Genomic DNA, 12892 nt, shown 5'->3' with positions numbered 1-12892 from the left:
GGGAGCACGGGAACGGAGACGGGGAGGGGGAGGGGGAGAGAGAGACACACAGATGGACGAGAGACGAGACCCGAGAAGAAGGAGCTCCAGTCCACCTCGCTTGCTTGCTTGCTTGCTTGCTTGCTAGCTACGTCTGTCTTTTCACCGCTGAGAGAAGGTGGTGCACCGCTCCCGGAGGCGCTGCAATACCGGGCCGATGCGTGGAGAGGACGGAGCAAGCTCCTGATCCAGCTCCCTGTTCCAAAAATCCGTTTAATATGTGGTCCCCCGATGGGGGACGTATCAGATATTAAACTGATAAGAACAGATACTACACTTGATCTTAGCCAAAAGGCCGAGAAGCGATGCCCGACGCCGGCCTTGGGCGGGCGCGCGGGCGTCCGGCTGGCGCGCAGCGGCGCAGGCCGACGCCTCGGGAGCCCGGTCCGCACGCGGCTGCCGGCCGCCCGGACTCCGCTCTCCCCCTCTCTTGCCTGCCTGCTTGCTCGCCTGCCTGCCCGCCAGTCCCGGGCGGGGGCCCTGCTCTTGGATCTCCTGTCAACGGCCCGACAACGACCGCAGCCGCAGGGGGGCGCCAGCCGGCCGGCCTCCTTAGCTTAGGCCCCTCCCACCAGCAGCAGCTGTGCCGAGCGAGCTGCAAGCGAAAGCGGACCGTCGGCACCTGCGGGCAGAGGCAAGGGGCAGCGCTCTCTCGGGAGGGACGGGGACACACACACACACAGACGCGCGCGCCTGCCCGCCTGCCGGAAAAAAAGGAAGAAAAGGTGTATATACTAAGTTTTTTGGAGGGAAACCGCCCGGCTGTCGAAAGGGGCCCGCCTGCGAGGACGGGGACACACACACACACACACACACATACACACACACACACACACACACACACAAAGCCACGCCTGCCTCCCTGGGAAAAGGCTGAAAAAACTAAGTTTTTTGGAGGGAAAACGCACGGGAGCCGAAAAGGGGGCCGGCCTGCTTGCCCAGAGAGTCGAGACGCGGGAAAGTGCACAGAGGGAGCACGGGAACGGAGACGGGGAGGGGGAGGGGGAGAGAGAGACACACAGATGGACGAGAGACGAGACCCGAGAAGAAGGAGCTCCAGTCCACCTCGCTTGCTTGCTTGCTTGCTTGCTTGCTAGCTACGTCTGTCTTTTCACCGCTGAGAGAAGGTGGTGCACCGCTCCCGGAGGCGCTGCAATACCGGGCCGATGCGTGGAGAGGACGGAGCAAGCTCCTGATCCAGCTCCCTGTTCCAAAAATCCGTTTAATATGTGGTCCCCCGATGGGGGACGTATCAGATATTAAACTGATAAGAACAGATACTACACTTGATCTTAGCCAAAAGGCCGAGAAGCGATGCCCGACGCCGGCCTTGGGCGGGCGCGCGGGCGTCCGGCTGGCGCGCAGCGGCGCAGGCCGACGCCTCGGGAGCCCGGTCCGCACGCGGCTGCCGGCCGCCCGGACTCCGCTCTCCCCCTCTCTTGCCTGCCTGCTTGCTCGCCTGCCTGCCCGCCAGTCCCGGGCGGGGGCCCTGCTCTTGGATCTCCTGTCAACGGCCCGACAACGACCGCAGCCGCAGGGGGGCGCCAGCCGGCCGGCCTCCTTAGCTTAGGCCCCTCCCACCAGCAGCAGCTGTGCCGAGCGAGCTGCAAGCGAAAGCGGACCGTCGGCACCTGCGGGCAGAGGCAAGGGGCAGCGCTCTCTCGGGAGGGACGGGGACACACACACACACAGACGCGCGCGCCTGCCCGCCTGCCGGAAAAAAAGGAAGAAAAGGTGTATATACTAAGTTTTTTGGAGGGAAACCGCCCGGCTGTCGAAAGGGGCCCGCCTGCGAGGACGGGGACACACACACACACACACACACACATACACACACACACACACACACACAAAAGCCACGCCTGCCTCCCTGGGAAAAGGCTGAAAAAACTAAGTTTTTTGGAGGGAAAACGCACGGGAGCCGAAAAGGGGGCCGGCCTGCTTGCCCAGAGAGTCGAGACGCGGGAAAGTGCACAGAGGGAGCACGGGAACGGAGACGGGGAGGGGGAGGGGGAGAGAGAGACACACAGATGGACGAGAGACGAGACCCGAGAAGAAGGAGCTCCAGTCCACCTCGCTTGCTTGCTTGCTTGCTTGCTTGCTAGCTACGTCTGTCTTTTCACCGCTGAGAGAAGGTGGTGCACCGCTCCCGGAGGCGCTGCAATACCGGGCCGATGCGTGGAGAGGACGGAGCAAGCTCCTGATCCAGCTCCCTGTTCCAAAAATCCGTTTAATATGTGGTCCCCCGATGGGGGACGTATCAGATATTAAACTGATAAGAACAGATACTACACTTGATCTTAGCCAAAAGGCCGAGAAGCGATGCCCGACGCCGGCCTTGGGCGGGCGCGCGGGCGTCCGGCTGGCGCGCAGCGGCGCAGGCCGACGCCTCGGGAGCCCGGTCCGCACGCGGCTGCCGGCCGCCCGGACTCCGCTCTCCCCCTCTCTTGCCTGCCTGCTTGCTCGCCTGCCTGCCCGCCAGTCCCGGGCGGGGGCCCTGCTCTTGGATCTCCTGTCAACGGCCCGACAACGACCGCAGCCGCAGGGGGGCGCCAGCCGGCCGGCCTCCTTAGCTTAGGCCCCTCCCACCAGCAGCAGCTGTGCCGAGCGAGCTGCAAGCGAAAGCGGACCGTCGGCACCTGCGGGCAGAGGCAAGGGGCAGCGCTCTCTCGGGAGGGACGGGGACACACACACACACAGACGCGCGCGCCTGCCCGCCTGCCGGAAAAAAAGGAAGAAAAGGTGTATATACTAAGTTTTTTGGAGGGAAACCGCCCGGCTGTCGAAAGGGGCCCGCCTGCGAGGACGGGGACACACACACACACACACACACATACACACACACACACACACACACACAAAAGCCACGCCTGCCTCCCTGGGAAAAGGCTGAAAAAACTAAGTTTTTTGGAGGGAAAACGCACGGGAGCCGAAAAGGGGGCCGGCCTGCTTGCCCAGAGAGTCGAGACGCGGGAAAGTGCACAGAGGGAGCACGGGAACGGAGACGGGGAGGGGGAGGGGGAGAGAGAGACACACAGATGGACGAGAGACGAGACCCGAGAAGAAGGAGCTCCAGTCCACCTCGCTTGCTTGCTTGCTTGCTTGCTTGCTAGCTACGTCTGTCTTTTCACCGCTGAGAGAAGGTGGTGCACCGCTCCCGGAGGCGCTGCAATACCGGGCCGATGCGTGGAGAGGACGGAGCAAGCTCCTGATCCAGCTCCCTGTTCCAAAAATCCGTTTAATATGTGGTCCCCCGATGGGGGACGTATCAGATATTAAACTGATAAGAACAGATACTACACTTGATCTTAGCCAAAAGGCCGAGAAGCGATGCCCGACGCCGGCCTTGGGCGGGCGCGCGGGCGTCCGGCTGGCGCGCAGCGGCGCAGGCCGACGCCTCGGGAGCCCGGTCCGCACGCGGCTGCCGGCCGCCCGGACTCCGCTCTCCCCCTCTCTTGCCTGCCTGCTTGCTCGCCTGCCTGCCCGCCAGTCCCGGGCGGGGGCCCTGCTCTTGGATCTCCTGTCAACGGCCCGACAACGACCGCAGCCGCAGGGGGGCGCCAGCCGGCCGGCCTCCTTAGCTTAGGCCCCTCCCACCAGCAGCAGCTGTGCCGAGCGAGCTGCAAGCGAAAGCGGACCGTCGGCACCTGCGGGCAGAGGCAAGGGGCAGCGCTCTCTCGGGAGGGACGGGGACACACACACACACAGACGCGCGCGCCTGCCCGCCTGCCGGAAAAAAAGGAAGAAAAGGTGTATATACTAAGTTTTTTGGAGGGAAACCGCCCGGCTGTCGAAAGGGGCCCGCCTGCGAGGACGGGGACACACACACACACACACACACATACACACACACACACACACACACACAAAAGCCACGCCTGCCTCCCTGGGAAAAGGCTGAAAAAACTAAGTTTTTTGGAGGGAAAACGCACGGGAGCCGAAAAGGGGGCCGGCCTGCTTGCCCAGAGAGTCGAGACGCGGGAAAGTGCACAGAGGGAGCACGGGAACGGAGACGGGGAGGGGGAGGGGGAGAGAGAGACACACAGATGGACGAGAGACGAGACCCGAGAAGAAGGAGCTCCAGTCCACCTCGCTTGCTTGCTTGCTTGCTTGCTTGCTAGCTACGTCTGTCTTTTCACCGCTGAGAGAAGGTGGTGCACCGCTCCCGGAGGCGCTGCAATACCGGGCCGATGCGTGGAGAGGACGGAGCAAGCTCCTGATCCAGCTCCCTGTTCCAAAAATCCGTTTAATATGTGGTCCCCCGATGGGGGACGTATCAGATATTAAACTGATAAGAACAGATACTACACTTGATCTTAGCCAAAAGGCCGAGAAGCGATGCCCGACGCCGGCCTTGGGCGGGCGCGCGGGCGTCCGGCTGGCGCGCAGCGGCGCAGGCCGACGCCTCGGGAGCCCGGTCCGCACGCGGCTGCCGGCCGCCCGGACTCCGCTCTCCCCCTCTCTTGCCTGCCTGCTTGCTCGCCTGCCTGCCCGCCAGTCCCGGGCGGGGGCCCTGCTCTTGGATCTCCTGTCAACGGCCCGACAACGACCGCAGCCGCAGGGGGGCGCCAGCCGGCCGGCCTCCTTAGCTTAGGCCCCTCCCACCAGCAGCAGCTGTGCCGAGCGAGCTGCAAGCGAAAGCGGACCGTCGGCACCTGCGGGCAGAGGCAAGGGGCAGCGCTCTCTCGGGAGGGACGGGGACACACACACACACAGACGCGCGCGCCTGCCCGCCTGCCGGAAAAAAAGGAAGAAAAGGTGTATATACTAAGTTTTTTGGAGGGAAACCGCCCGGCTGTCGAAAGGGGCCCGCCTGCGAGGACGGGGACACACACACACACACACACACACACATACACACACACACACACACACAAAAGCCACGCCTGCCTCCCTGGGAAAAGGCTGAAAAAACTAAGTTTTTTGGAGGGAAAACGCACGGGAGCCGAAAAGGGGGCCGGCCTGCTTGCCCAGAGAGTCGAGACGCGGGAAAGTGCACAGAGGGAGCACGGGAACGGAGACGGGGAGGGGGAGGGGGAGAGAGAGACACACAGATGGACGAGAGACGAGACCCGAGAAGAAGGAGCTCCAGTCCACCTCGCTTGCTTGCTTGCTTGCTTGCTTGCTAGCTACGTCTGTCTTTTCACCGCTGAGAGAAGGTGGTGCACCGCTCCCGGAGGCGCTGCAATACCGGGCCGATGCGTGGAGAGGACGGAGCAAGCTCCTGATCCAGCTCCCTGTTCCAAAAATCCGTTTAATATGTGGTCCCCCGATGGGGGACGTATCAGATATTAAACTGATAAGAACAGATACTACACTTGATCTTAGCCAAAAGGCCGAGAAGCGATGCCCGACGCCGGCCTTGGGCGGGCGCGCGGGCGTCCGGCTGGCGCGCAGCGGCGCAGGCCGACGCCTCGGGAGCCCGGTCCGCACGCGGCTGCCGGCCGCCCGGACTCCGCTCTCCCCCTCTCTTGCCTGCCTGCTTGCTCGCCTGCCTGCCCGCCAGTCCCGGGCGGGGGCCCTGCTCTTGGATCTCCTGTCAACGGCCCGACAACGACCGCAGCCGCAGGGGGGCGCCAGCCGGCCGGCCTCCTTAGCTTAGGCCCCTCCCACCAGCAGCAGCTGTGCCGAGCGAGCTGCAAGCGAAAGCGGACCGTCGGCACCTGCGGGCAGAGGCAAGGGGCAGCGCTCTCTCGGGAGGGACGGGGACACACACACACACAGACGCGCGCGCCTGCCCGCCTGCCGGAAAAAAAGGAAGAAAAGGTGTATATACTAAGTTTTTTGGAGGGAAACCGCCCGGCTGTCGAAAGGGGCCCGCCTGCGAGGACGGGGACACACACACACACACACACACATACACACACACACACACACACACACACAAGCCACGCCTGCCTCCCTGGGAAAAGGCTGAAAAAACTAAGTTTTTTGGAGGGAAAACGCACGGGAGCCGAAAAGGGGGCCGGCCTGCTTGCCCAGAGAGTCGAGACGCGGGAAAGTGCACAGAGGGAGCACGGGAACGGAGACGGGGAGGGGGAGGGGGAGAGAGAGACACACAGATGGACGAGAGACGAGACCCGAGAAGAAGGAGCTCCAGTCCACCTCGCTTGCTTGCTTGCTTGCTTGCTTGCTAGCTACGTCTGTCTTTTCACCGCTGAGAGAAGGTGGTGCACCGCTCCCGGAGGCGCTGCAATACCGGGCCGATGCGTGGAGAGGACGGAGCAAGCTCCTGATCCAGCTCCCTGTTCCAAAAATCCGTTTAATATGTGGTCCCCCGATGGGGGACGTATCAGATATTAAACTGATAAGAACAGATACTACACTTGATCTTAGCCAAAAGGCCGAGAAGCGATGCCCGACGCCGGCCTTGGGCGGGCGCGCGGGCGTCCGGCTGGCGCGCAGCGGCGCAGGCCGACGCCTCGGGAGCCCGGTCCGCACGCGGCTGCCGGCCGCCCGGACTCCGCTCTCCCCCTCTCTTGCCTGCCTGCTTGCTCGCCTGCCTGCCCGCCAGTCCCGGGCGGGGGCCCTGCTCTTGGATCTCCTGTCAACGGCCCGACAACGACCGCAGCCGCAGGGGGGCGCCAGCCGGCCGGCCTCCTTAGCTTAGGCCCCTCCCACCAGCAGCAGCTGTGCCGAGCGAGCTGCAAGCGAAAGCGGACCGTCGGCACCTGCGGGCAGAGGCAAGGGGCAGCGCTCTCTCGGGAGGGACGGGGACACACACACACACAGACGCGCGCGCCTGCCCGCCTGCCGGAAAAAAAGGAAGAAAAGGTGTATATACTAAGTTTTTTGGAGGGAAACCGCCCGGCTGTCGAAAGGGGCCCGCCTGCGAGGACGGGGACACACACACACACACACACACACATACACACACACACACACACACACAAAAGCCACGCCTGCCTCCCTGGGAAAAGGCTGAAAAAACTAAGTTTTTTGGAGGGAAAACGCACGGGAGCCGAAAAGGGGGCCGGCCTGCTTGCCCAGAGAGTCGAGACGCGGGAAAGTGCACAGAGGGAGCACGGGAACGGAGACGGGGAGGGGGAGGGGGAGAGAGAGACACACAGATGGACGAGAGACGAGACCCGAGAAGAAGGAGCTCCAGTCCACCTCGCTTGCTTGCTTGCTTGCTTGCTTGCTAGCTACGTCTGTCTTTTCACCGCTGAGAGAAGGTGGTGCACCGCTCCCGGAGGCGCTGCAATACCGGGCCGATGCGTGGAGAGGACGGAGCAAGCTCCTGATCCAGCTCCCTGTTCCAAAAATCCGTTTAATATGTGGTCCCCCGATGGGGGACGTATCAGATATTAAACTGATAAGAACAGATACTACACTTGATCTTAGCCAAAAGGCCGAGAAGCGATGCCCGACGCCGGCCTTGGGCGGGCGCGCGGGCGTCCGGCTGGCGCGCAGCGGCGCAGGCCGACGCCTCGGGAGCCCGGTCCGCACGCGGCTGCCGGCCGCCCGGACTCCGCTCTCCCCCTCTCTTGCCTGCCTGCTTGCTCGCCTGCCTGCCCGCCAGTCCCGGGCGGGGGCCCTGCTCTTGGATCTCCTGTCAACGGCCCGACAACGACCGCAGCCGCAGGGGGGCGCCAGCCGGCCGGCCTCCTTAGCTTAGGCCCCTCCCACCAGCAGCAGCTGTGCCGAGCGAGCTGCAAGCGAAAGCGGACCGTCGGCACCTGCGGGCAGAGGCAAGGGGCAGCGCTCTCTCGGGAGGGACGGGGACACACACACACACAGACGCGCGCGCCTGCCCGCCTGCCGGAAAAAAAGGAAGAAAAGGTGTATATACTAAGTTTTTTGGAGGGAAACCGCCCGGCTGTCGAAAGGGGCCCGCCTGCGAGGACGGGGACACACACACACACACACACACATACACACACACACACACACACACACAAAAGCCACGCCTGCCTCCCTGGGAAAAGGCTGAAAAAACTAAGTTTTTTGGAGGGAAAACGCACGGGAGCCGAAAAGGGGGCCGGCCTGCTTGCCCAGAGAGTCGAGACGCGGGAAAGTGCACAGAGGGAGCACGGGAACGGAGACGGGGAGGGGGAGGGGGAGAGAGAGACACACAGATGGACGAGAGACGAGACCCGAGAAGAAGGAGCTCCAGTCCACCTCGCTTGCTTGCTTGCTTGCTTGCTTGCTAGCTACGTCTGTCTTTTCACCGCTGAGAGAAGGTGGTGCACCGCTCCCGGAGGCGCTGCAATACCGGGCCGATGCGTGGAGAGGACGGAGCAAGCTCCTGATCCAGCTCCCTGTTCCAAAAATCCGTTTAATATGTGGTCCCCCGATGGGGGACGTATCAGATATTAAACTGATAAGAACAGATACTACACTTGATCTTAGCCAAAAGGCCGAGAAGCGATGCCCGACGCCGGCCTTGGGCGGGCGCGCGGGCGTCCGGCTGGCGCGCAGCGGCGCAGGCCGACGCCTCGGGAGCCCGGTCCGCACGCGGCTGCCGGCCGCCCGGACTCCGCTCTCCCCCTCTCTTGCCTGCCTGCTTGCTCGCCTGCCTGCCCGCCAGTCCCGGGCGGGGGCCCTGCTCTTGGATCTCCTGTCAACGGCCCGACAACGACCGCAGCCGCAGGGGGGCGCCAGCCGGCCGGCCTCCTTAGCTTAGGCCCCTCCCACCAGCAGCAGCTGTGCCGAGCGAGCTGCAAGCGAAAGCGGACCGTCGGCACCTGCGGGCAGAGGCAAGGGGCAGCGCTCTCTCGGGAGGGACGGGGACACACACACACACAGACGCGCGCGCCTGCCCGCCTGCCGGAAAAAAAGGAAGAAAAGGTGTATATACTAAGTTTTTTGGAGGGAAACCGCCCGGCTGTCGAAAGGGGCCCGCCTGCGAGGACGGGGACACACACACACACACACACACATACACACACACACACACACACACACAAAAGCCACGCCTGCCTCCCTGGGAAAAGGCTGAAAAAACTAAGTTTTTTGGAGGGAAAACGCACGGGAGCCGAAAAGGGGGCCGGCCTGCTTGCCCAGAGAGTCGAGACGCGGGAAAGTGCACAGAGGGAGCACGGGAACGGAGACGGGGAGGGGGAGGGGGAGAGAGAGACACACAGATGGACGAGAGACGAGACCCGAGAAGAAGGAGCTCCAGTCCACCTCGCTTGCTTGCTTGCTTGCTTGCTTGCTAGCTACGTCTGTCTTTTCACCGCTGAGAGAAGGTGGTGCACCGCTCCCGGAGGCGCTGCAATACCGGGCCGATGCGTGGAGAGGACGGAGCAAGCTCCTGATCCAGCTCCCTGTTCCAAAAATCCGTTTAATATGTGGTCCCCCGATGGGGGACGTATCAGATATTAAACTGATAAGAACAGATACTACACTTGATCTTAGCCAAAAGGCCGAGAAGCGATGCCCGACGCCGGCCTTGGGCGGGCGCGCGGGCGTCCGGCTGGCGCGCAGCGGCGCAGGCCGACGCCTCGGGAGCCCGGTCCGCACGCGGCTGCCGGCCGCCCGGACTCCGCTCTCCCCCTCTCTTGCCTGCCTGCTTGCTCGCCTGCCTGCCCGCCAGTCCCGGGCGGGGGCCCTGCTCTTGGATCTCCTGTCAACGGCCCGACAACGACCGCAGCCGCAGGGGGGCGCCAGCCGGCCGGCCTCCTTAGCTTAGGCCCCTCCCACCAGCAGCAGCTGTGCCGAGCGAGCTGCAAGCGAAAGCGGACCGTCGGCACCTGCGGGCAGAGGCAAGGGGCAGCGCTCTCTCGGGAGGGACGGGGACACACACACACACAGACGCGCGCGCCTGCCCGCCTGCCGGAAAAAAAGGAAGAAAAGGTGTATATACTAAGTTTTTTGGAGGGAAACCGCCCGGCTGTCGAAAGGGGCCCGCCTGCGAGGACGGGGACACACACACACACACACACACACATACACACACACACACACACACAAAAGCCACGCCTGCCTCCCTGGGAAAAGGCTGAAAAAACTAAGTTTTTTGGAGGGAAAACGCACGGGAGCCGAAAAGGGGGCCGGCCTGCTTGCCCAGAGAGTCGAGACGCGGGAAAGTGCACAGAGGGAGCACGGGAACGGAGACGGGGAGGGGGAGGGGGAGAGAGAGACACACAGATGGACGAGAGACGAGACCCGAGAAGAAGGAGCTCCAGTCCACCTCGCTTGCTTGCTTGCTTGCTTGCTTGCTAGCTACGTCTGTCTTTTCACCGCTGAGAGAAGGTGGTGCACCGCTCCCGGAGGCGCTGCAATACCGGGCCGATGCGTGGAGAGGACGGAGCAAGCTCCTGATCCAGCTCCCTGTTCCAAAAATCCGTTTAATATGTGGTCCCCCGATGGGGGACGTATCAGATATTAAACTGATAAGAACAGATACTACACTTGATCTTAGCCAAAAGGCCGAGAAGCGATGCCCGACGCCGGCCTTGGGCGGGCGCGCGGGCGTCCGGCTGGCGCGCAGCGGCGCAGGCCGACGCCTCGGGAGCCCGGTCCGCACGCGGCTGCCGGCCGCCCGGACTCCGCTCTCCCCCTCTCTTGCCTGCCTGCTTGCTCGCCTGCCTGCCCGCCAGTCCCGGGCGGGGGCCCTGCTCTTGGATCTCCTGTCAACGGCCCGACAACGACCGCAGCCGCAGGGGGGCGCCAGCCGGCCGGCCTCCTTAGCTTAGGCCCCTCCCACCAGCAGCAGCTGTGCCGAGCGAGCTGCAAGCGAAAGCGGACCGTCGGCACCTGCGGGCAGAGGCAAGGGGCAGCGCTCTCTCGGGAGGGACGGGGACACACACACACACAGACGCGCGCGCCTGCCCGCCTGCCGGAAAAAAAGGAAGAAAAGGTGTATATACTAAGTTTTTTGGAGGGAAACCGCCCGGCTGTCGAAAGGGGCCCGCCTGCGAGGACGGGGACACACACACACACACACACACATACACACACACACACACACACACACAAAAGCCACGCCTGCCTCCCTGGGAAAAGGCTGAAAAAACTAAGTTTTTTGGAGGGAAAACGCACGGGAGCCGAAAAGGGGGCCGGCCTGCTTGCCCAGAGAGTCGAGACGCGGGAAAGTGCACAGAGGGAGCACGGGAACGGAGACGGGGAGGGGGAGGGGGAGAGAGAGACACACAGATGGACGAGAGACGAGACCCGAGAAGAAGGAGCTCCAGTCCACCTCGCTTGCTTGCTTGCTTGCTTGCTTGCTAGCTACGTCTGTCTTTTCACCGCTGAGAGAAGGTGGTGCACCGCTCCCGGAGGCGCTGCAATACCGGGCCGATGCGTGGAGAGGACGGAGCAAGCTCCTGATCCAGCTCCCTGTTCCAAAAATCCGTTTAATATGTGGTCCCCCGATGGGGGACGTATCAGATATTAAACTGATAAGAACAGATACTACACTTGATCTTAGCCAAAAGGCCGAGAAGCGATGCCCGACGCCGGCCTTGGGCGGGCGCGCGGGCGTCCGGCTGGCGCGCAGCGGCGCAGGCCGACGCCTCGGGAGCCCGGTCCGCACGCGGCTGCCGGCCGCCCGGACTCCGCTCTCCCCCTCTCTTGCCTGCCTGCTTGCTCGCCTGCCTGCCCGCCAGTCCCGGGCGGGGGCCCTGCTCTTGGATCTCCTGTCAACGGCCCGACAACGACCGCAGCCGCAGGGGGGCGCCAGCCGGCCGGCCTCCTTAGCTTAGGCCCCTCCCACCAGCAGCAGCTGTGCCGAGCGAGCTGCAAGCGAAAGCGGACCGTCGGCACCTGCGGGCAGAGGCAAGGGGCAGCGCTCTCTCGGGAGGGACGGGGACACACACACACACAGACGCGCGCGCCTGCCCGCCTGCCGGAAAAAAAGGAAGAAAAGGTGTATATACTAAGTTTTTTGGAGGGAAACCGCCCGGCTGTCGAAAGGGGCCCGCCTGCGAGGACGGGGACACACACACACACACACACACATACACACACACACACACACACACACAAAAGCCACGCCTGCCTCCCTGGGAAAAGGCTGAAAAAACTAAGTTTTTTGGAGGGAAAACGCACGGGAGCCGAAAAGGGGGCCGGCCTGCTTGCCCAGAGAGTCGAGACGCGGGAAAGTGCACAGAGGGAGCACGGGAACGGAGACGGGGAGGGGGAGGGGGAGAGAGAGACACACAGATGGACGAGAGACGAGACCCGAGAAGAAGGAGCTCCAGTCCACCTCGCTTGCTTGCTTGCTTGCTTGCTTGCTAGCTACGTCTGTCTTTTCACCGCTGAGAGAAGGTGGTGCACCGCTCCCGGAGGCGCTGCAATACCGGGCCGATGCGTGGAGAGGACGGAGCAAGCTCCTGATCCAGCTCCCTGTTCCAAAAATCCGTTTAATATGTGGTCCCCCGATGGGGGACGTATCAGATATTAAACTGATAAGAACAGATACTACACTTGATCTTAGCCAAAAGGCCGAGAAGCGATGCCCGACGCCGGCCTTGGGCGGGCGCGCGGGCGTCCGGCTGGCGCGCAGCGGCGCAGGCCGACGCCTCGGGAGCCCGGTCCGCACGCGGCTGCCGGCCGCCCGGACTCCGCTCTCCCCCTCTCTTGCCTGCCTGCTTGCTCGCCTGCCTGCCCGCCAGTCCCGGGCGGGGGCCCTGCTCTTGGATCTCCTGTCAACGGCCCGACAACGACCGCAGCCGCAGGGGGGCGCCAGCCGGCCGGCCTCCTTAGCTTAGGCCCCTCCCACCAGCAGCAGCTGTGCCGAGCGAGCTGCAAGCGAAAGCGGACCGTCGGCACCTGCGGGCAGAGGCAAGGGGCAGCGCTCTCTCGGGAGGGACGGGGACACACACACACACAGACGCGCGCGCCTGCCCGCCTGCCGGAAAAAAAGGAAGAAAAGGTGTATATACTAAGTTTTTTGGAGGGAAACCGC

At 63.5% G+C, this 12892-nt stretch overlaps 13 non-coding genes across 13 annotated transcripts; all 13 read right to left on the bottom strand.

The window, feature by feature from the left end:
- Nucleotides 1-155: 155 nt before the first annotated feature.
- Nucleotides 156-346, bottom strand: LOC138223740 (U2 spliceosomal RNA). The gene has a single exon (XR_011182132.1). It is a non-coding gene; the product is annotated as a U2 spliceosomal RNA (small nuclear RNA).
- Nucleotides 347-1164: 818 nt separating this feature from the next.
- Nucleotides 1165-1355, bottom strand: LOC138223739 (U2 spliceosomal RNA). Its single transcript, XR_011182131.1, has one exon. It is a non-coding gene; the product is annotated as a U2 spliceosomal RNA (small nuclear RNA).
- Nucleotides 1356-2172: 817 nt separating this feature from the next.
- On the bottom strand, nt 2173-2363 carry LOC138223738 (U2 spliceosomal RNA). The gene has a single exon (XR_011182130.1). It is a non-coding gene; the product is annotated as a U2 spliceosomal RNA (small nuclear RNA).
- Nucleotides 2364-3180: 817 nt separating this feature from the next.
- Nucleotides 3181-3371, bottom strand: LOC138223737 (U2 spliceosomal RNA). Its single transcript, XR_011182129.1, has one exon. It is a non-coding gene; the product is annotated as a U2 spliceosomal RNA (small nuclear RNA).
- Nucleotides 3372-4188: 817 nt separating this feature from the next.
- On the bottom strand, nt 4189-4379 carry LOC138223736 (U2 spliceosomal RNA). Its single transcript, XR_011182128.1, has one exon. It is a non-coding gene; the product is annotated as a U2 spliceosomal RNA (small nuclear RNA).
- An 817-nt stretch (nt 4380-5196) lies between these two features.
- On the bottom strand, nt 5197-5387 carry LOC138223735 (U2 spliceosomal RNA). The gene has a single exon (XR_011182127.1). It is a non-coding gene; the product is annotated as a U2 spliceosomal RNA (small nuclear RNA).
- Nucleotides 5388-6204: 817 nt separating this feature from the next.
- On the bottom strand, nt 6205-6395 carry LOC138223734 (U2 spliceosomal RNA). Its single transcript, XR_011182126.1, has one exon. It is a non-coding gene; the product is annotated as a U2 spliceosomal RNA (small nuclear RNA).
- An 817-nt stretch (nt 6396-7212) lies between these two features.
- On the bottom strand, nt 7213-7403 carry LOC138223733 (U2 spliceosomal RNA). Its single transcript, XR_011182125.1, has one exon. It is a non-coding gene; the product is annotated as a U2 spliceosomal RNA (small nuclear RNA).
- Nucleotides 7404-8220: 817 nt separating this feature from the next.
- LOC138223732 (U2 spliceosomal RNA) lies at nt 8221-8411 on the bottom strand. The gene has a single exon (XR_011182124.1). It is a non-coding gene; the product is annotated as a U2 spliceosomal RNA (small nuclear RNA).
- Nucleotides 8412-9228: 817 nt separating this feature from the next.
- LOC138223731 (U2 spliceosomal RNA) lies at nt 9229-9419 on the bottom strand. Its single transcript, XR_011182123.1, has one exon. It is a non-coding gene; the product is annotated as a U2 spliceosomal RNA (small nuclear RNA).
- An 815-nt stretch (nt 9420-10234) lies between these two features.
- LOC138223730 (U2 spliceosomal RNA) lies at nt 10235-10425 on the bottom strand. Its single transcript, XR_011182122.1, has one exon. It is a non-coding gene; the product is annotated as a U2 spliceosomal RNA (small nuclear RNA).
- An 817-nt stretch (nt 10426-11242) lies between these two features.
- LOC138223729 (U2 spliceosomal RNA) lies at nt 11243-11433 on the bottom strand. The gene has a single exon (XR_011182121.1). It is a non-coding gene; the product is annotated as a U2 spliceosomal RNA (small nuclear RNA).
- Nucleotides 11434-12250: 817 nt separating this feature from the next.
- LOC138223728 (U2 spliceosomal RNA) lies at nt 12251-12441 on the bottom strand. Its single transcript, XR_011182120.1, has one exon. It is a non-coding gene; the product is annotated as a U2 spliceosomal RNA (small nuclear RNA).
- Between the last annotated feature and the right edge of the window lie 451 nt (nt 12442-12892).

This window comes from Lepisosteus oculatus, chromosome 16 (assembly GCF_040954835.1).
Source record: "Lepisosteus oculatus isolate fLepOcu1 chromosome 16, fLepOcu1.hap2, whole genome shotgun sequence".
In the NCBI taxonomy this organism is placed as follows: Eukaryota; Metazoa; Chordata; class Actinopteri; order Semionotiformes; family Lepisosteidae; genus Lepisosteus; species Lepisosteus oculatus.
The sequence above is the reverse complement of the archived record's forward strand: the minus strand, read 5'-3'. Positions and strand labels throughout refer to the sequence as shown.